The sequence below is a fragment of the Mauremys reevesii genome, linkage group 2 (genome assembly GCF_016161935.1).
Source record: "Mauremys reevesii isolate NIE-2019 linkage group 2, ASM1616193v1, whole genome shotgun sequence".
NCBI lineage: Eukaryota > Metazoa > Chordata > Testudines > Geoemydidae > Mauremys > Mauremys reevesii.
The window spans coordinates 130,200,589-130,221,715 of NC_052624.1; the positions used below are offsets into that span (position 1 = coordinate 130,200,589).

General features: G+C 39.9%; 1 protein-coding gene across 3 annotated transcripts in view; it reads right to left on the reverse strand.

Moving 5' to 3' along the window:
• CTNND2 (catenin delta 2) overlaps positions 1-21,127 on the reverse strand; it is a 1,145,701-nt gene that overhangs the window by 201,350 nt on the left and 923,224 nt on the right. The window lies entirely within an intron of this gene.

A 21,127-nucleotide genomic window follows, 5' to 3' on the forward strand; every position in this document is an offset into this window, starting at 1 on the left:
ATGACGGTAAAAGGGCAAATATAGTGCCAATCTATAAATAGGGGAATAAGGACAACTCAGGGAATTACAGACCACTCATCTTAACCTCAGTACCCAACAAGATAATGGAGCAAACAATTAAGTAATCAATTTGAAAACACCTAGAAAATAATGTGGTAGGTAACAGCATGGATTTGTCAAGAAAAAGTAATGTTAAACCAACCTAAAGGTTTTCTTTGACAGGGTAACAAGCCTTCTGGATGGAGGGAAGTGGTAGATGTGATATAACTTGACTTTAGTAAGGTTTTTGATACTGTCTCATATGACCTTCTCATAAACAAACTAGGGAAATACAACCTAGATGGAGCTACTATAAGGTGGGTGCAAAATTGGTTGAAAAATCATTCCCAGAGAGTAGTTATGAGTGGTTCACAGTCAAGCTGGAAAGGCATAATGAGTGGGGGTCCCCCAGGTATGGTTCTGGGTCTAGTTCTGCTCAATATCTTCATCAGTGATTTAGACAGTGGCATAGAGAGTACACTTATAAAGTGTATGGATGATACCAAACTGGGAGGAGTTGCAAGTGCTTTGGAGGATAGGATTAAATTTTAAAATGATCTGGGCAAACTAGAGAAATGGTCTGAAGTAAATAGGATGAAATTCAATAAGGAGAAATGCAAAGCTCTCCATATACAAGATAGGAAATGACTGCCTATAAAGGAGTACTGCAGAAAAGGATCTGGGGCTCATAGTTGATCACAAGCTAAATATAAGCCAATGGCATAATACTATCACAAAAAAGCAGGCATCATTCTGGGATGTATTAGCACGAGTGTTGTAAGCAAGACACTAAAAATAATTCTTCCACTCAACTCCATGCTGATATGACCTCAACTGGAATATTGTTTCCAGTTCTAGGCACCACATTTCAGGAAAGATGTGGAGAAATTGGTGAAAGTCCAGAGGAGAGCAACAAAATTAATTAAAGGTCAAGAAAACTTGACCTATGAGGAAAAATTGAAAGACTTGGGTTTGTTTAGTCTGGAGAAGAGAGGGGACATGATATCAATTTTCAATTACATAAAGGGTTGTTACAAAGAGGAGGGAGAAAATTTTTTCTTGTTAACCTCTGATGATAGGACAAGAAGCAATGGGCTTAAATTGCAGCAAAGGGGTTTAGGTTGGAATTTAGGAAAAACTTCCTAACTGTCACAAACTTCCTAACTGTCAGGGTGGTTAAGCACTGGAATAAATTGCCTAGGGAGGTTATAGAATCTCCATCACTGGGGATTTTTAAGAGCAGGCTGGACAAACACCTGTCAAGGATGGTCTAGATAATACTTAGTCCTGCCATGAGTGCAGGAGACTGGACTAGATGAACTCTCGATGTCCCTTCCAGTCCTACAATTCTATGATATGTTCATGAGACATGCTACAGTTATTTTTGCAAAACAAATTTCTATTAAATATATCAGCCATTTCAAAGTCCATTTCCCTCTATTTGAATAGGCAAAACCAAATAATAAAATATTCATGGGATAAATCCTTAACTCCTTGCAGTATTTTACTCAGACTTTACTCCTGAAAAAAACGCTGAGTTTTGTTCTAGAATCATAGACTCATACAACTGGAAGGGACCTCAATACTCCTTCATACGTCATGTTTTCTAGACCTTTAATCAGTTTTGTTGCTCTCCTCTGGACTTTCTCCAATTTTTCCACATGTTGCCTGGAATATGGTGCCCAGAACTGGACACAACACTCCAGTTGAGGCAATATCAGCACGGAGTAGAGTGGAAGAATTACTTCTCGTGTTTTGCTTGCAACACTCCTCCTAATACATCCCAGAATGATGTTTGCTTTTTTTGCAACAGTGTTACATAGTTGACTCATATTTAGCTTGTGATCCACTATGACTCCCGGATCCCTTTCTGCAATGCTCCTTCCTAGGCAGTTATTTCCTATTTTGTTTGTGTGCAACTGATTGTTCCTTCTGTAATATCCGAGGAAGACCTTCAGGGTTTTGCCATATGTAAATTGCAGGGAGCAATGAGATTTACATTTTGGCACATTTACTTTTTAAAAAAAAAGATAAAAGCAATCAGTACTAATACAAAACTTTGGTGTATTTTCCTCTTTAACACTTTATAAATTAGAAGGTTGAAGACAGGATCAATATATTTAAAAATAGAGATGAGGCTGCTGAGAATTATTTTACTGCTAAGCAGAAAGAGCTTTCATCCACCAATCTCTCAGGTAGTAATGGCAAGCTTTTCAACCCAAGTCAAATGAATTTAAGTTATTTCAAGGAGTATTGCATAATCTAACTCAAAGGAGCAGAGCAAGATATTTTAAAATTTTGAGGAGGTTAAATTTAATCAAGCTATCTGGCCAAAGAAAAAACTGAATACCTGATTGGTTTGAAACTCAAATTCATCTTTGATCATTAAACTCTTTATTGTAGCTTTGGTTAGCTACCTGATGTGCCAAATGCTACCCTTGGATACCACATCAATTAAAAACCAGGTATCACACATACATCCAAGAGCAGAATGTGGACCTAATTGGAATCCGTGTCCAGAATAGGGAAAGGAGTGTTAAATATCCAGCACAGGTTTTAATGCCATCTTATATGTTATAAAAAGGCAAACAACCCTCACATATCAACACAATAGTAAGGTTACAAATGGAAACACAAATCAAGAAAATGAAAGGTTAAAGTTCACCCAGGAACATCATCCCAACAACATAGCTATTATGTATTTTTGATTTCTGTCTTTCCTGTAAAATATTCATTATACAATAAAACATACAGTATGAACAATGTGGATAAATAAATGCTGCAGGACCCAGACCTTTATATTTTTCTGCATTAGGTGCATTTAATATTCTACTCTTAAAAATTGTATTAATGTATTTTTTTGCATTTAATTTCTGACCTTTAGAAAGAAATAAGCTTCCTCCTTCCCAACTGCTCCATTTTCCACCTCTCTTTTTCTTTCTGTCCAGACCAAATGGACTGTCTGTTTCTAGATGGAGAGTATGGAATGCTGAAGTCAAAGACACCTCAGTGCCCTCACATTTGACTGTATGCATAAAAACAATTATGAAAAGACTGTGTATTTGTATCCTTAAACAGTGATGCTGAAAATTGACCCAATGTATGTAACAAGAATTCAGTACCCAGCCTAAATATCCTGTGCAAAGGTCAAACTATAAAAGACATTTGCTGTGGTACAGTGAGGGAATGAATCCTCCCCCACAGGCCATGGAGTGCCAGAGAGTAGTTTCAAGGCTCAGAAGCCTCTGTGGTCATGAGGCTGCTCCACCGAGAGGACTGAGTGTTGGATCTACCTTGTAGCAGGGTATTCCCCCACTCTTCACATGGGCTCCACACACACTACATCAGTTCTGCTGAGCTCAAGATAGACAGGTGGATGGCGGAATTTATCCTACTGAAAAATGTGCATCTATCTTAATAAAATTGTTCTTTTCTAACCATAGGAGTCACCCACAACTTCAAGGAAATTAAAGTGATGTACTTTAAAGGCAATTGTCTAATACTGCAGCTTTCCCTAGTATTAAAGCACTATTGTTTCCTGACTAGTTGAACTGTCAAGATGAAAAATTGTCCCAATGATAGATTTTCTACAGGGGAAAAAAAATCCCACCACCTTTTAAAGTGTGTTTGATTTGATGTTAATGCTCTTAAACCAATGACATTTTCAAATAGATTTTGACACAGGAACTGTGCAATGTCAAGGAGGCAGCTCCCACACTCATAACAAGCAGATCTTTTAAAATTTTGTAATGGACAAAGGAGAACTAGATGATTCCCTCATTTGTGTCTGCATCAAAGGCTCATGTGAAAGGAGGAGACAAGGGTCAGGCACATAAGTTTCCCACTTAGTATACAAGAATTGAGGGGATGCCAGCTTCAAACTGAGCATATAAGCCACACATGATCATGATCTGTTATTAAATGTCTTCTGACTGTACCCTTTTTTTTAGCATTAAGATCCATAATTAATATAAAATATCTATAGTATTGCAAAGTGAAGGATGAAAATTTGGGCTGGTGTTCCCTTTGAAATAAATGTTTGCAGAATGAGGGCCTTGAACACTGAGAAGTTTTGGATTGCAAATTTAAGGTTCTAACAGCAACATTAACTCACTCATACTGCAAATACTGTATATTAATTCAGGTCCTGACCCCACAAAACTTTACTCATGTGAGTAATCTAGACTCAATCCTCCTTATGGTCAAAAGGACTTTTAGGTATTATCATTTGCAGCCTTAATGTTTAACTAACAAGCTCTTTGTTTATTTGGGTCTTTGTTGGGTTTTTATGGTTGGGGTTGTTGTTAGCCAAAACAAAATAACAACAAAGACTGAAGACAAAATCACTGGTGTGGCAGTGTAGAATTTTACACATTTTTACAACTCTGTACTGTGTAAGCTACACTACTCTAGATGCATAATACAACCCACTCTGCACTAACATAACAGAAAATTTAATTGCCTATTTTTCATATGTGCCAAAAATTACGGTAGTCAATTTTTTTGTTTGGACTTTGGGATTCTTTTTTCCTCAAAACATAAACTACAACTATTCTTCAGTGAGGATTAGTAACAAATAACATTTGAACTTTTAAATTCAGTGATTTTTTTATTTTTATGCTAAAAATTCTGGGGAGATATATTTGTGTCTGATTACCAAATAAATCGAACCTAACTCCTCCTCCTCCTCCTTCTTCTTTGTACAAGTCAAAAAGTTTCAGCTCAGTAGGAACATTTTCAAGAATGTTCTGTGCAAGTGGGGTTTATAAGTCAAGTTGCAACCTGGACTATAGAAAGATGCTGTGATACGCGGGCTTCCTGGGTGAATACAGCTACATAAACATTCACCTTTTGAATGTTAGGATCCAGATTTGATTTTTATTGAATTGCAACAGAAACATTTTCACTACCCAGGTCAGATATGTGAAAGCCTAACATTCTTTATCTCAGCTATGCTTTCTCTGATCTAAAGCTGTATCTAGTGTTTTGGTTCTTTAAAAAAAAACAAAATGGTTTATTTTAATATTGCTTGAACGTGTTGCTAGAAACTTAATCTCAAACCTTTTGCTAGAAAGTTTAGTTGGACCAAATTTTGATCTTGTGTAACTCTAGTGACTGAAGTAAAGTTGAATCCACTTACACAAGACCTGCATTTGGCCCACCTTTCCTTCTTGTTGTTTATTGAATACCTTGAAAATAATATACATATATAACTGTGGAGGGGGAGGAGATGTCAACCAGGTCTGCCAGGTAGTTGTTGGATTTAAGATTAGACACTGGGGAGATTAATGCAAGAGGAGAAATAAGTTATGGTGAAAAACAAAGAGTATTTCTGATGACAGCCTCTTTTCCCTGACAATGATGAAGTTAAGTCTGTCCCATATTATATTCATTTTGCACAAAGAAACAGCAAACTCTTCTATGTGAAAGGAAAGCAGGAGAGTGATCTCACCATTCAAATTCTCCTTCAGAAGAAAAATAATTCAGTCTATTAAAAATAAAGACTTTGGTTCCAATATGCTATTTAAGAGCCAGTGAAAACACCATTCCCATAATAAGAGACTTATTAGAAAACACTTCACAAATGAAGTCTAATGGATGTTGCACATATAACAGAGAAGATTTTCAAAATGTTTACATGCGTCTATTTGTCTAAGGATATTGTATAGCACCTCTCACCAATGTAACCATCCACTTACACAGGAGCTGTTATTCAGCAACAGGCTCCAACCCAGAAAGCACAATTTTGCACCCACAATTTACTGCAGTTGTGGATTAAAGCAGACATCTCATTACTTGATTACAACAACTAATTAGAAAGATAGACATCTAAATGGTACCATTGGCTCACACTCAATTGAATGCCAGGTTGATGCTCTGTGGTGTTTAGTTGCTGCTTGTAATTATTAGAACTGGTAGCACTGGCTGTTGGGAGTCTGAAAGGACAGGAAACAGGAAGGAGCGGGGAGGAGTTGAGGAGGCTGAGTGAGAGTTACAGAGGGTGCAGCAGCAGCTTGGTAAAGGGGTTTCCACTTTAAAAATAAAGTCCCATTGAAGTTTGTTAGTACCTTGCCTGGTTACTACAACATGCTCTTGTAAGAAACAGACCTTTACCTACTAACCAAATCTTAAAACTGAAATGTATGTCAAGTCATAATTTTATGTGCAGCAGTGATGTTTCTATAATATATTTTGTAACAAGGTCTGCCATTCACAGCTCTGGATTTAGTCCTCCTTGAAGCCTGCCCTAAGCACAATTTTTACAAAAATTCAAAACCTTTAAATAAAAATGTATCCATTTAGTGGCATATTATGACTAGATTATGGGTTCATTTAAAATACCTATCTGCTCTTTTCTTGCCATTGGTGACAAATTATTTTCAGTGAATTAAGTACACAGGACCGATTTTACTGACTTTTGCAAACAAAAACATATGTATCCCCAATTTGTACATAGGCTTCTAAGGCACTTCAATTTCACACGTATGGCTTGTCTGTGTCCTGGAAACAATAGAACACAGAAGAAGAGGGAAACCCTGAGGATGCTGGCAGAATTGTGGCAAATGTGGCACAGTTCCATGTGACTTCCCAAGTCTCCTGCTACTCAGAGCAATGTAGGCACATGTGCCTCCCTGAGTTAATACATGTAGGCTGCCAAGGGGTGATCTCTGCTTATAACTTGGCTGCCAATTGCAGAGGACTCTGATGGAGAAGGTTGCTTGGCCATCATCTCAGCGGAAAAAAGGATTATTAAAATCACAGCTGAGTAAAGAGGGGTAGAGGGTCTCAAAAAGGCTAAAAGAATGTGAATTCATGGATCCAGTCTCAAATAGTGTGGCTGGATGAGGCACAGGTAAGAAAGGATAAAACAAAAGGTCAGGTACACTGACCTTAAATTATGTCAGGGCTTTTGGAATGGAGCTAAGAATGTGAAGAAAGCAGAAGATTTAAAAAACATCAGTTTTAGGATCTTTTGTAGCTGACTGAGGACAGCTGAAGGTGAATTAGCTGTGGGATTATTATGAAAAAAGAGTTACTCCTCATCAGACCAACAGATTACATCTGTGGATAAAGACAGTTATTTCGCTCAATTCCAGAACCAAAATAGAAACTACATATCTAGAGAATGGCAAGGCATGCCTAAAGGAGGGGAAGGTATTATGATTGGAATGCAAATTGGTAATGGGATTTGAAGAAAATGATTCAGTAAAAGTGACAATCTTCTTTACTTAAATGCTGTGTGACAGACAACATCACCCTTGAAGTAAAATTACACAATTTGTTAAATTACTTTTCTATTTACCATTATACATGCACTATATATGTAATACATATTGAATGGACTTAGAGTGTTTTTGTGGGAGATTACTGACCTGAAACCCACAGACTGGAAATCTGACTGCCCTGGACAGTAATGCCTGGGTGTTTGGAATGCTAGGTACTTATACAGAGCCATCTCTATAGTGTCTTAGGGTATGTCTACACTGGAATGTATGCCCAGGGTTTAAACTGAGACCTAATTCCTCTTCCATCTACACACAAATCATGGTAACTCAAGGCTCAGAGCTAGGATGTCAGAACCCAGGGTTCAAACCCTATTGCTTTTCAATGTAGATATAGCCCCACTGGGACACAGGCTCTGGCAAGCTGCCAAAAGTAGCCCACAATCCTACAGGCCTACTTTGTCCTCTGGACAGACACATTTTTGCACACCGCATCACAAACAAAGGGCTAGAGCAGTCGCAATTTGGGAGGGAGCTAGGAAGCTTGGGACATGGGTGGTTGGGCTTGGACCCAGATAATGCAGTGCAGATGCTGGAGCCCCATGTTGGGACCCAAGGTTCAACAATTCGTAACCTGGGGTCACAAATACATGTAGACACTCAAACCCAGCATCTGCTTACTCAAGTTCTACTAACTCTGGTCCTACATTGCAATGTAGACATACCCTGAGAGAACATCTACACAGCAATTAAACACCGGCAGCAGGCTCATGGGGCTTGGACTGCAGGGCTGTAAAACTGCTGTGTAGACATTTGGATGGGGCTGGAGCCTGAGCTCTAGATCCACATGAGGGAGGAGGGTCCCAGAGTCTGGGGTCCAGCCTGAGTACGAACATCTACACAGCAATTTGTAGCCTGGCTGCCTGAGCCCTAAGAGCCTGAGTCAGCAGACCCAGGCCAGCTGTGGCCACGCAGTGGGTCTTTTATTCCAGCCTTAGAATTTCCCAAGTATTTAAAAATGGAAACAAAGAGTAACAAACTCTCTCCCCCTTCCCTATCTGTAGGGGAAATAGCTTGGTTAGTTTATAAGGGTTTTGTTTTGTTTTGTTAGTGCCTGAAAAGGTGGATGTATTATGTGTCAATAGCTGAAGAAGCTATTGGGGACAATTAACTCCTTTTCTTGGACTTACTCTTGAAAGCTGGCTACATTTCTTGAAGCAGTCATACTGCTGTCTACAGATGAATACAGAATCTAAAATTCAGGTAGGACATTTAAAAAAAAACAGATTGTAAAAACTGACATAAGTAGAATTGTTTCTCCTATGTTGATATATGGGTATTTTTAGGTACAGTACATCCACTGGATATTGAAAAGGGTACTCATCTGATTAGTTTTTACTGGTGCAAATGGATACTTACAGCAGTTCCTTCAAAATAAATATTATGTGATGGATATACCTGAAGATTCAGAGGAAAGCTGAAGGTATTTGATTACTGGGCTGAAGCAGGGACTGTAAATTATGACATGCAGTCTTATGCATGGTTATGTGCATTGCATTCTTGCTCAAATACTATTTCGATGAGATTTAAGGTTACTCAGCACTTTGTAGGAAATCTTAACTGCCCTGCAGGATTAGGTCATTGGGATGGGGCGGATGAAAAATAATGTGGATGACAGTATTTCAAGCAATGGGAGATAAAATCAAATTATTATCTAACCTTCAACCATTAAGAAAGCAGCTGAGCAGGAAGAAAAGAGACAATATAGAAAATATGGTATGTAAAAGCTTGATCCTGCACAATGGCCCTAATCTAGCAAAGCATATAAGTATGTACTTAACCATAAGCACATGAGTAGTTCCAATGCTATGTTAAAGGATTGCATCTAAAGGAAATTAAGCAGCCACAGAAGATGTAGTCATTTTTTAATAATTTCAAATAGGAAAACAGTACTTCCCATTATTAACAATTTAAAGAGCCACTGAAGACAGATTAGTTAAAGCTAACATCTTCCAAACCTTATATTTAATTTTTTTTAGCATTTAGACATACAAGCACGTGTCACTGATTCAGTGAGTATAATAAAAAAATGCCTTGAATCTTATCCCACAAAACACTTAAAAAAATGTACAAGAGCTATTACACTGAAATTATTTGCTCCAACTTGTAGCTTTCATAGGCACAATATCCAGCAACATGCTAGAGATTTTGCATAGCTTTATTATTTCATTTTGCTTTTCATTTTGCAAATTTCACAGGAAAAGAATATCTAGTAATAATTCACAAACAAAACCACAATGCTCTAGGTATTTCTCAGCCAAAACCATATGGTACTATGTATGGTTTTAGGATTGTAACAAAGAGGAAAATTGTAAGAATACAGCCACAGGTATTTTAAACTTTATTTTAGAAAACAGGCTGTGAGTAGGTTAAAGGGCCTTATCCTCCTCCAATAAAGTCAGTAGGAAGTATTTCAGGATACCCCCATCACGCACTCTCCAAATCAAATTTTCAAAAGGGTGTAGGGCTATAAATAGATGTCATTTTGAAATGAGTAGTGTTTTCACAATACAATTTCACAGCTGTGTTTACACACTCCAGTAGCTGAGCTAATGTCAAGGGCACTTTTGCAGAAAATTATTAAATTGATGAACTGCTTGAAAATCCTAAATCCTAAATGCTCATTCCTTAACCACAATTCTGTGTTAAATATGACTTCTTATCTATGAGAATTCTGTGCTAAATGTGACCTTCTTAACTTCTTACCTTGCATTACAATATATTAAAAAATCCATTAAGAGACACAAGAGATAAAACAGAAAGTTACTATTAAATCTTTACATGATTTTAATTGCAGAAATACCCACCATGAGAAGTGCTGCTTTTAATATTTTTTCTCAATATTAATATTGTTTTTACTAATTGCAAGATTTGCAGCATTATATCTGATGTTAATATAGGACTGACATTTTCAGGAACTCTCTATACAAAACAAAGGAGTCATATTCATTTGGGGGTTAATTAGCAAAAAAACAAACTGTGAGAAACTTGAACTTTGCTTCTAAATAGATTTAAAATGTTCATCCATTGTTTGTTTTTTGTTTGTTTTGTTTTGTCAAGAAATCTAGTTATGAAGCATGACTTTGCAGAGGAGGAGTTACAAAGATAGCCAGAGGTCACAAAATTTACCATAGGTATAAAATCAGCTGATTTTTAATTTTTTTCGAGTATTGCATTAAAATCATGCTAATTATATGAGACTAGCAACCTATTCAGTGTTTCCATTTTTTTTCAATCCCCTCCCTTTAACAGCGGCTGGATTGCTTTTTATGAATACAGTACAGGAATCAGTTCTTAGTGAGACTTCCAGATTCTGGGTGGTGACTGAGATACAATCTTTCAACGTATTGTGAGAAATGAAGATGTATCTTTCATTGACAGTTCTGGAAAGTCTGAAAAATAGCTACAAGTTATCATGGCTAGAAAACCATGGTGAGCTAAAAAGAAAAGAAAAACATAGGCCTCACTCACAAGTCTGAAGGTGCAAAAATAATAAAGAAGCCAAAAACAAACCAGCAAAGCTTAACAGCAACATTTAAGGATTAAGGGGCAGCTTTTCAAAGGCATAAATGACAGTTAGGTCCCCAACTCCTGTTGACCTTCACTGGGAGTTGAACACTTAACTGCTGTTGTAGCTTTAAAAATCTGCCCAGAAAATCTTCAATGATTAATTATTTTGCAGGCAGTACTCAATGTAAAAGAACTCAGGAGTTTTCAACTTAAATAAATAAATAAATAAATTCAACAATCCTGGTTACATAAGAAGCCCCCTCTCCTCCATCTTCAATTTTTAATTGGCATTATCAGCTATACAATCATTTTATTTCAGCTGTAAAACACTTGACTTCTGGAATAAAAGCAAATGCTGCTCTTCACCAGCCAATGGTAACTGAAATTACATGTAACGTTAGCGACTTACATGAGCTTAAATTCTTTCATTTGATAAATCTTAGTATTTAAAATCAGTGTTAGGACAATATAGAGGTTACCAAAATAGTGCTTCTTTGAAGATTATTATTATTCCACTACAAGATTGGTTGAGAAGTTTTATAGGAAAGGGGTATATGCCTTTGTAGCCAAAGACAGCAAAGGAGGAGGAATTTTTTAAAAAAAGTTTTAAACAGAAATATAACGGATTCTAATCAATGTCTAAAACAGGGGGAGGCAACCTATGGCACGGGTGCCGAAGGCAGCACACGAGCTGATTTTCAGTGGCACTCACACTGCCCTGGTCCTGACCACCAGTCCAGGGGGCTCTGCATTTTAAATGAAGCTTCTTAAACATTTTAAAAACCTTATTTACTTTACATACAACAATAGTTCAGTTATATATTATAGACTTATAGAAAGAGACCTTCTAAAAATGTTCAAATGTATTACTGGCACGCGGAACCTTAAATTAGAGTGAATAAATGAAAACTCGGCACACCACTTCCGAAAGGTTGCCGACCTCTGGTCTAAAACCTTCTTTAAATAAGATTAATATAAAATTTTAGAAAATATAAACAAAACATGGACTCTCAGGGTGAAATGTCCTGATCTTCAGGAGGAAATATGGAACGTTTTACTATAGCCCAAAGCAGCCAAAGGCATTTCTGTTCATCATAGTAATTATTTATAACTAAAGCCATATTTTTCTATTCTTGGACTAGACATACCTATAACATTCCAAAGAAAGATACAGGTCATATTAGTTGGGGAATCTTTTTGGACTTTGACAATACCCAACTATTTTTATTAGTGCAAATATAAAAAACTAAAGTTCATTTGTATGGACCAAATTAATATATTACAGAACTCAATCATTCTATATTTCTAAGCACATCCCCTCCATGTTTGTTTTTTTCCTACTTTTTTTCATTTTTGCTATAGTCTCCCTAATTAGTACAGTAAGATTGTCTCACTTGTTTAAAGCCTAAAAGCTTATGTGATACATCTATAGTTTTCTTTTTATTCCTCATTCAGGACCTGGTTTATCAGTTATTCCAATTTAATACCTCTTTGATTCTGTTTGAATTACTTTTTCAATACAACTTTATGGAGAACCTAGGTATATAATTCTATAATAAAGATTTATGAAACCTGGTACATTCACTAAATCCACTGATTTGGTAACTTTCTCAAAAAGCAATTAAGTTTGTCTTAAAATCAAATTTAAACTAAAACATGAATTCCCAACTAATTTCTCCCTTCTATACTTTAATGGTAAAATTCATAGTTTTCCCTACCCTTTTATATTTTCAGTAGACAAAAGCTATGCCTTAGCCATTTGCATTTCAATATTGTCCTAAAATACAATGCCCAGTGCAGTAAGAAATCATTTGCCATTTTATTTTTTATAGTTACATCACTCTACAATCATCTGCTTGCTAAAATAATTTCTCATCCATACCAGATACATAGTGTTTGATATACCAGTGCCACAGTCAGAGCCGGCTCCAGGGGTTTTGCCGCCCCAAGCAGCCAAAAAAAAAAAAAAAAGCCAATCGGCGGCAATTCAGTGGGAGGTCCTTTGCTCCAAGCGGGAGCGAGGGACCCTCCGTCAAATTGCCGCTGAATACCTAGACGTGCTGCCCCTCTCCAGAGTGGCTGCCCCAAGCACCTGCTTGCTAAGCTGGTGCCTGGAGAAGGCCCTGGCCACAGTCATGTAGGGCTACTGTTTGAAAAGCATGTTTACTAATTCAGCTAGTTTGTTGCTCATGAAGCTGTATCTGAGATTCCACTCAGGATGGCTTTTGTTCTTTGAAGAGAAATGAAAACCCTTATACAAACTTTTGTCTGAGGTGACAGGCAGGAATCAACAATCATAAACATCTGTTGAAACAAGAAGCATGTGTTGGTTGAGTCCAGCAGTAGTTGATCAGTTCTACCCCCTCCAATAGGAGTCAGTGGGGATTCCTGTGTTATCTTTGTTAACACTGGTTAGTACCATTTTTGTGCTAACCATAGAGCAAACAGCAAATTCTAAAATATAATTATGAGAGAGTGTTCATAATTAACTCATAACTCACGAGAGTCAAAGTGGAGCTGCAAATCATTTATGCATTGTCATCCCTAATGAGTGAAAAAACATTGTTTATTTCACCATCCACAGACTGTATGCTAATTTTATACCATTCTCTTCTCTGTATTCATTTTTATTAGGGAACTTGGAATTTCAATTATTTCAGACTTCTTAATAAAAAGGTTTTTATGCTTTACTTTACCAGCAGCTACTGGCTAGAGTTGTGGCACATGACTAGGGTGAGGAGACTGCTAATGAAGTATGTTCCATCCAGATTATATAGAACTCTCTATGAAGGGAACTACAGTATAACTGTGCATTGTAGTTCAGATTCTCCTTGACTCCCTGAGGGATATCAAAGACTCATCCCTCATTGCAGGCTCTGCAGGCAATTGTGTATTTGCGCTACCGCCTTTCACTACATGTATATTATGGGCCTGATTCATTGGTACACTTCAGTCCCTTTATGCTGGCTCCATTAGTAAAGTCAGTTGCTCTAGCCACCGGAATACCTCTGGCATAGGGGGATGAGAGGCAAAAAGTTAATGTAATGGCTCTATGCCACTCATCCCCCAGAGCTTCTGAAATGGGGGCCTGGTTGGAGAGGTGCTTGTGTGACAGCCTGAGAATATCCTGCAATATCCTGAATGAACTTTACTGAATCAGGTTGAATCCTGTTGAATTAGATTTAATATCTTTGGGGTTCATTGTATTAAAAATGCAGCTGTGTATGTGTTGTTCTGTTACTGCATGTATATAACTTCTTGTGGAAGAGTGACTAATGCACTAAGGGCTTTTTGGAAAAATATATTTGAAGTGGGTTTCCTAGGAAGTACCTGGGGGGAAGGGGAATATAAATGACCCACTTTGAATCCACCCCTTTGAAGCTATGCCCTGGGGAGGAAAACCCATTGTCTACTAATTACCCACTCCTGGAAACTCTAGATCAAACAATGCACTAGACATGCTATGGGTCTGCTTGTTCTGAGCTGAAGCCTGATCAGCTTGTTGCCACAGAAGAAACTCTTTGAGTGAGGTGCTGAATGCCTGCTCCTGCCACAGCTCAGGTCAGAACTGGGGTGATGTCTGGTAAACTTATTAGCATGAGTGCAGATTCCATTACTGTTTTTAATGTTTTCTCCGTAATGCAATTAACGTAAGAATGAAATAGGTTTGCATAAAAAGCTGCATGGTATCAATAACCATGGGCAGTCACACTATTAACCATCTCTGAAGAGAACACAAGCAGGTATGCTTGGGCAGCCTGTCTCTGCTGGAGATAACACAGTGAATAGAGGGAACTGTGGGGCCTGGGGGTGGAGCTGAGGGGTTTGGAGTATAGGAGGGGGCTCCAGGCTGAGGCAGGGGGTTGAGGTATGGGAGGGGTACAGGCTCTGGGCTAAGGGTGCAGGTCCCATGGTGGAGCCAGAAATGAGAGGTTCAGGGTGTGGGAGGGGGCTCCAGGCTGGGACTGAGGGGTTTGGAGGGCAGGAGGGGGATCAGAACTAGGGCCAAAGGCAGAGGCGTGGGAGGGGGTGCAGGGTCTGGGCAGCGCCTACCTTAGGCAGCTCCCAGAAGCACTGGCAAGTCATCCCTCTGGCTCCTATGCAGAGATGCAGCCAGGTGGCTCTGTGTGCTGCACTGTCTGCAGGCACTGCCCCTGCAGCTCCCATTGGCTGCAGTTCCCAGCCAATGGGAGCTGTGGCGCTGGTGCTTGGTGAGGAGGCAGCGTGCAGAGCTCCCTGGCTGCCCTATACCTAGAAGCCGGAGAGAGAAGATGCTGCTACTTCTGGGAGCTGCACGGAGCCATGGCAGGCAGGGAGCTGACTTTTAACAGCCCGGTCAGCGGTGCTGACCAGAGCTGCCAGGGTCCTTTTTGACCGGGCATTATGGTTGTAAACCAGACACCTGGCAACCCTAATAGTAGCAGAAGTCCCTTCTGCAAGAGCTGAGAAGGATCTAAACATAATACCCATCTTTTTGACCTAGCTTTATCAAACACTTAACACTATACTAGGAAAACTAAAAGAACTAAAGTAAACCTGTTTACTTCATGGAATAAGTGTGGTATAGAAAGACATATAAACAGAGTGAGAGACAATTGGAAGTCATCAAAGAGGACTTCTTATAGGGCATTCGACTTTTCTTAAAATGAGATTTGGAGCCTGTTTAGAGGAACTTTTCATACTGAAGATGTGTTTTCCTTTAACCATTTTCCCCTATACTTTTCTTTCTATGTTCTATATATTTACCAATAAACTGCTTTTAAATAAGCAAAATGGATGTGGAGACAGGTACATTTGGAATAACCACTCTTGTGAGGAAAGAAATAAGCTGATCTGTGACTGTAGGGCGGCTGAATCGGGAGTAGGGTAATGGCAAAAGTAACTGGGCAAGGGAAAATCGTGTTATAGTTCCTCTGCAGTGGCAATGGAGTGACCGAGAGCTAGTATGGGAACAAGCAGGGCCGGATTTCCAAGTAGGCACAGTAGGCACGTGCCTAGGGGCACCAGTGTTCTAGGGGCACCTAAAAATTCAAAGTTTGCTGGTCCCGGGTCCTGGCAGGGAGTGGGGCTGGTTGAGTGGGAGACGGAGCCCTGCTGCTGGAGTGCTTCAGCCGGCAGGGAAGGCAAAGCAGCCCCCTGTGGCAGGGGAAGAGCTCAGCAGGGGGCCCTGCCAGGCAAGTGAGTCTTGAGAGAGCCGGGCCTGGGCAGACCCTGTTCCTGCTCCAGCCTGGCTGATAGTGCCACTCCTGAGTGGCCAGAGTGATTCCCGACCAGCCCTGGCCGCACTGCCAGCACGCTCCGCCAGGCAGACATAGTCCCCTTCCAGCGGTGAATATGGCTGGGGGACAGGGTGGGTCTCTGGGAGGTTTGTGTGGGGGCTCTGGGCAGTGAGGGGGTGGGGAAGGTTTTGTGTGTTGGGGTGCTGGGCAGTGGAGGTCTGTGTGGGGTATTGGGCAATTGTGGTGGTGGGGCTGTGTGGCAGCGCACCTGAAAGTTAAAAGTGTTGGGGGACCCTGGGGGCCCTGGTGGTTTGGGCCAGCCACAGTGGGGTGGGGTGCAGATCCAGCTGCGGGCCAGCGGGGGGGGTGGGGGGTGGGTGGGGGGGTGGTGGGGGGCTCTTGGGGGCAGTGGGTGGGGGGGGGGCCCAGGCCCCAGGGCTGCCTGCTGCCCCCCAGCCCCCCGGCCCCCCCTGCTGCAGAGGCTGCAGGGGCCCAGGGGGGCAAAACCACAAACCCTACCTGCTAGCTATGTGATTGTTTTAATTATTGTTTATTTATTATTTTTTTTTTTATTATTTTATATATTATTTTAATTTTATTTGTCAGCTGTAGGCGGGGGGCGCTGAAGATGCTATGCTTGGGGGCATGCAAGGTGTAAATCCGGCCCTGGGCATAAGAAGAGTAGAACGGCTGCCAGGAGCTGGGTCTTGCTACAACTGTACAAATCCTACCATGCTTTGGGAGCTGAGAATAAAATTTTATATTTTAAAGAATTCATCTGCAAATTAAGGAACTTTAAAAAGGAATGAGAGAAAAGTTTGAATTGAGAAAATATACTGAAAAAGACAATTCCTTTCATTCACTAGCTTGCAGATTACCAGGGATTATAACAATTTCTTAAATCTTCTGTGAGACTGATAATCTTCATAGATGAATGCAAATCACAGTGAAAAATTAAATTGGGCGAGACTCTCAAGAACATTAACATATGCAGCATCTGAATTTTAAGAATATGTGCCTAAGATTATTTCTGGCAAAATGATTATACAATGACTCCAATAGGATTTAAATAAAATACTGGTCATCTTTTCACAATAATCGTTTTAAGGAAAGAAAATTATCCGTATACAGCTTCATTTAGGCAATGGATAAATATATTCTACTGTAAACAGATTTTACAGTGTAAACTGTCCAGCTGTTTTATAGGCATGCCTGTATTTGCAGAATGTAAATACAAGCCGAAGCCTAGAGTTTAAAATTCTCTTATTTTGCAAAAGGCCTGCTAACCCCTACTCAACAAAAATTCCAAAATCTGGAAAAAGTCTTTCTGTTCTTGTTTGACCATATGGCTTCTCAAATGTATTCACCTTTATTCCCTTATTAGTTCCAAACATGTATCATATGTGCAGTTTAAAATTAGCTATACAGTGACTTGTGTGTAGATATTTACATTATTTTTACTCCAATTCCTCCTGCCTTATTTACAGTACCATAGAATCCAGGAGCAGTCCCCTTATGTCCAATATTGCTTCCCTAAACATAAATCAAAAGATTTTAAGAGATAATTTATTGGGCTTAACATGAAGAGATGTTAACACAGTAGCACCTTGTTAGTTACAAAGAAGAACAATTTAAAATAATTTCTCAACATGAATTTTGAATGGGTGCACTGCTCACAAAGGGTGAAGCCACATGTGAGTGCTACAGTACATTTCAAATGCTTCACTCTACTATAAACATAATTATAGAAAGGCTGGTCCAGTGGTTAGGGCCCTAGTCTGGGCTGTAGAAGACCTATGTTCAAGTCCCTGCTCTGAGAAAGACTTCTTGTGTGACCCTTGACAGGTCAGTTAGTCTCCCAGGCCCAAATCCACAAAAGTATCTTGCTACCTAAATCCCAGTTTTGGCTCTACTATGATCAATAAAACTGGCAAATCTTGCAGGCACCTACACTCACTTGGTGCCTGAGTTTCAGCTTCTGGGCGTGCACACTGCTGCCTCCCTCTAGGCATCTGAATGCCCATCTCCCACCTAAGCCACAGAGCAATTCAGAAACCAGAGAAGAAGATAGGGGTTCAGCTGCCTAACTTGTGCTCAGGGCCTGATTCAGCAGGCATGCTCAGAGGCCCCCCTCTGGATTGGATCCCTTTCAAGACCTGGGTGGAGGAGGAGGTGATGATGTCCACTTTATAACTTTTAGTGCAGTGTTTACAGCACTTGCCTGGGATGTGAGAGGCCCAGGCTCAATCCCCCCTTTCTCAGAGAGGGAGGAAGGATTTGAACAGGGGTCACCCAGGGCTACAACCACTGGGCTATGAGATATTCTGATGTAGGACTCCCTCTGTCTCTCCCGTTAAAGCTGTTCCACTGTGGATAAATAGTGAAAGAATCATTGGAGCAGGAGGACTGGACCCAAGGTCTCCCACTTCCTAGCTGAGTGCACTAACTACTGGAGTAAAGAGTCATTCCCATGCTCACACTCTACGCCAAAGACTAAATATTTAACCATAGTGAAACAGTCACTGGGTCAGAAAGACAGACAGAATGACTATGTAGTCTGGTGCTCAGGACATCCCCTGGGAGTGGGAGACCCAGGGTCCAGTGCCCCTGCTCCAGTCACTCCATGCACCCATCTCTCCCCATATACTGTATAGGTAGCCTAGGTATCATAGTTAGGCTTTGTGGATTGCAGTCTTGTTCCTGTCATTTTCTAGGCACCTAAAAGTTAGGTCTTGTCTTCACATACAGTGCTACAGTGGCATAGCTGCAACAGTGCAGCTGCGCCATTGTAGCACTTCATTGTAGCACTCTTATGTCGATGGAACAGCTTCTCCCATGGGCACAGATAATCCACCTCTCCCACAGGCAGTAGCTATGTTGATGGGAGAAGCTGTCCCGTCGACATAGCTCTGTGTACACGGGGAGTTAAGTCGGTGTAACTAGGTCACTCAGTGCTGTGGATTTTTCACACCTCTGAGTAACGTAGTCATACCGACATAGGGCCATAGTGTAGACCTGGCCTTAAGCACTATGACACTCAGTGTTGCAACATCTCAGTCCTTTTGTGGATCTGGGCCTCTGTGTTTCAATTCCCTATGTGTGAAATGGGGACAGTGATACTACCCTACCTCACAGGGATGTTGTGATGATAAATACATTAAATACTGAGGCACTAAGATACTATGATGATGGGGGCCATATAAGTAAGACAGGTATAGGACTATGATGGAGCCAATAATATCCTCTAAAATGAATGAAAATAGGTTTTCTATAGGATGGATGGATAAAGAACATTATATATAGTCAGACACATTACATAGTTCTATATTATGTATATTGTTGATACATACAATCTATTCATTCACTAGCCAAAGGAGGATCTGCAGATGTAGTATATCCCATTCACCCCATTCAAGCAGGTGACTGCAACCAACAGAAGCTTCCTCTCTTCGGCACCTACCACCAACTTAGGTGTGGTACCAAAGAAATATTCTCTCTCACACCACTACAAGAGGAGGCTACTGAGAGAGTTATTTTCTCTTTTCCAGAAAGGACAGTAGGGAAGAAATCTGACTGGCAGCAGCTCCCACACTACAGGGTTGTTACAGAGAGCAAGTGGGAACCCTGATGAAGAGGCCCAATACCAGTCTGGCTACTGAAGGATTCAAGCTCTGAGGCATAGTGAACATCATTTCTTTGGATAGGAGCCCAGCAGAGCAGTAGCACTACCAGTAATTCATTATCAAACCTAAAGCGTCTCCCATACAGAGAGGCACAGAAACACAAATAGCCAGTGGGCCACAAATAGCCGGTGGGATATATAATCAGTAAAAAACGCAATGAAATCCTGAGCTACAAATGGCTTTGATTCCATTCAACAACTTCACTCTGCCCGGCTCTACTCATTTCTCCCCTTTTATGTATGCTTAGTACTCTCTCGCACTGCGATCCTCCCTCTTAGCTACAGCTTTCATTTCAAAGCTACTGGTTACAGCTATTAGAAGTCAGAGTTTGACACCTGTCATTAGCAGTCACATAGTTTGAAGATAACCAATCTGAGGGCATGTTAGCTTATTTTTTTCTTTCACTGGTAGTGCATGAGAATTCAGTGATATATTGTTTAATACATGGAATATACAGAGTAGCTTACTCTCTTAAAAACTGAATAATAATGATCTCTTTAGTATTACAGCAACAGATACCATGGAAACTTCCATTATAGCTACTGAAGGAGTTCATTAGCACTTTGCTACTCATTTGCTCAGAGTAAGCAGGCAGAGTGCTCCTTGGAGTTAGAAGACAGACAACACAACCAAGAGCAGAACAAATATGTTGAAACTGAAGTAGTAGTTTCACTTTATTAGGTTTGTCAGTAATTCTGTCACTCAGCAGGATGTGTCATCAGAGCCCCATGTAGCACAGCATCTTCTTGACAAGAAGAATATAATAGATCATGAATAACAGGTATGAGATGAAAGGTGTGATAATTAAGAAACAAAATTAAATACAAAAGTCTACACTTAAAATGCATCGTGGAGTTGATTCATGCACCCTTGAGCAAGGAAATTCTGAGTCAACACATGGCTGTTGTTCTTATCAATTGTCTTAAACAGTGGACGATCTTCTGAAAAAAGTGGGGAGGGGTATGTGTTTATAGATCCTCGTATCACTAAAGACTAGAATTTTTATCATATCCATTAGTAAAAAAAAGTTTCAATGGAGATCTGGACACTGTAAAAAACTAAAGAGATCTTAAGATTTTTGTTTTGTAACATGAAATTAATTTTCACATCACTGACACTTTAATAGCCAAGTGAAGGGTCAAATTACAGAGGATTAAAAAATCTTCATATGGTTTTTTGCTTAACATAGTTTATTTCACATATTTGCAAGCACCCTCCTCTTGCAGGGGGAGCTGATGTAATATGACAAAGCTTTATGAAAAGTGAACTCTGCTCATGTACAGTCATCCACTCTCTGGAAAGGGAAGTTTGTGATATACTGCAAATAGGAGTGAAAAAATGGTAACATTCATGTGTAACCAGCACTCAAATTGGGAGGAGGGTGACGTTTACA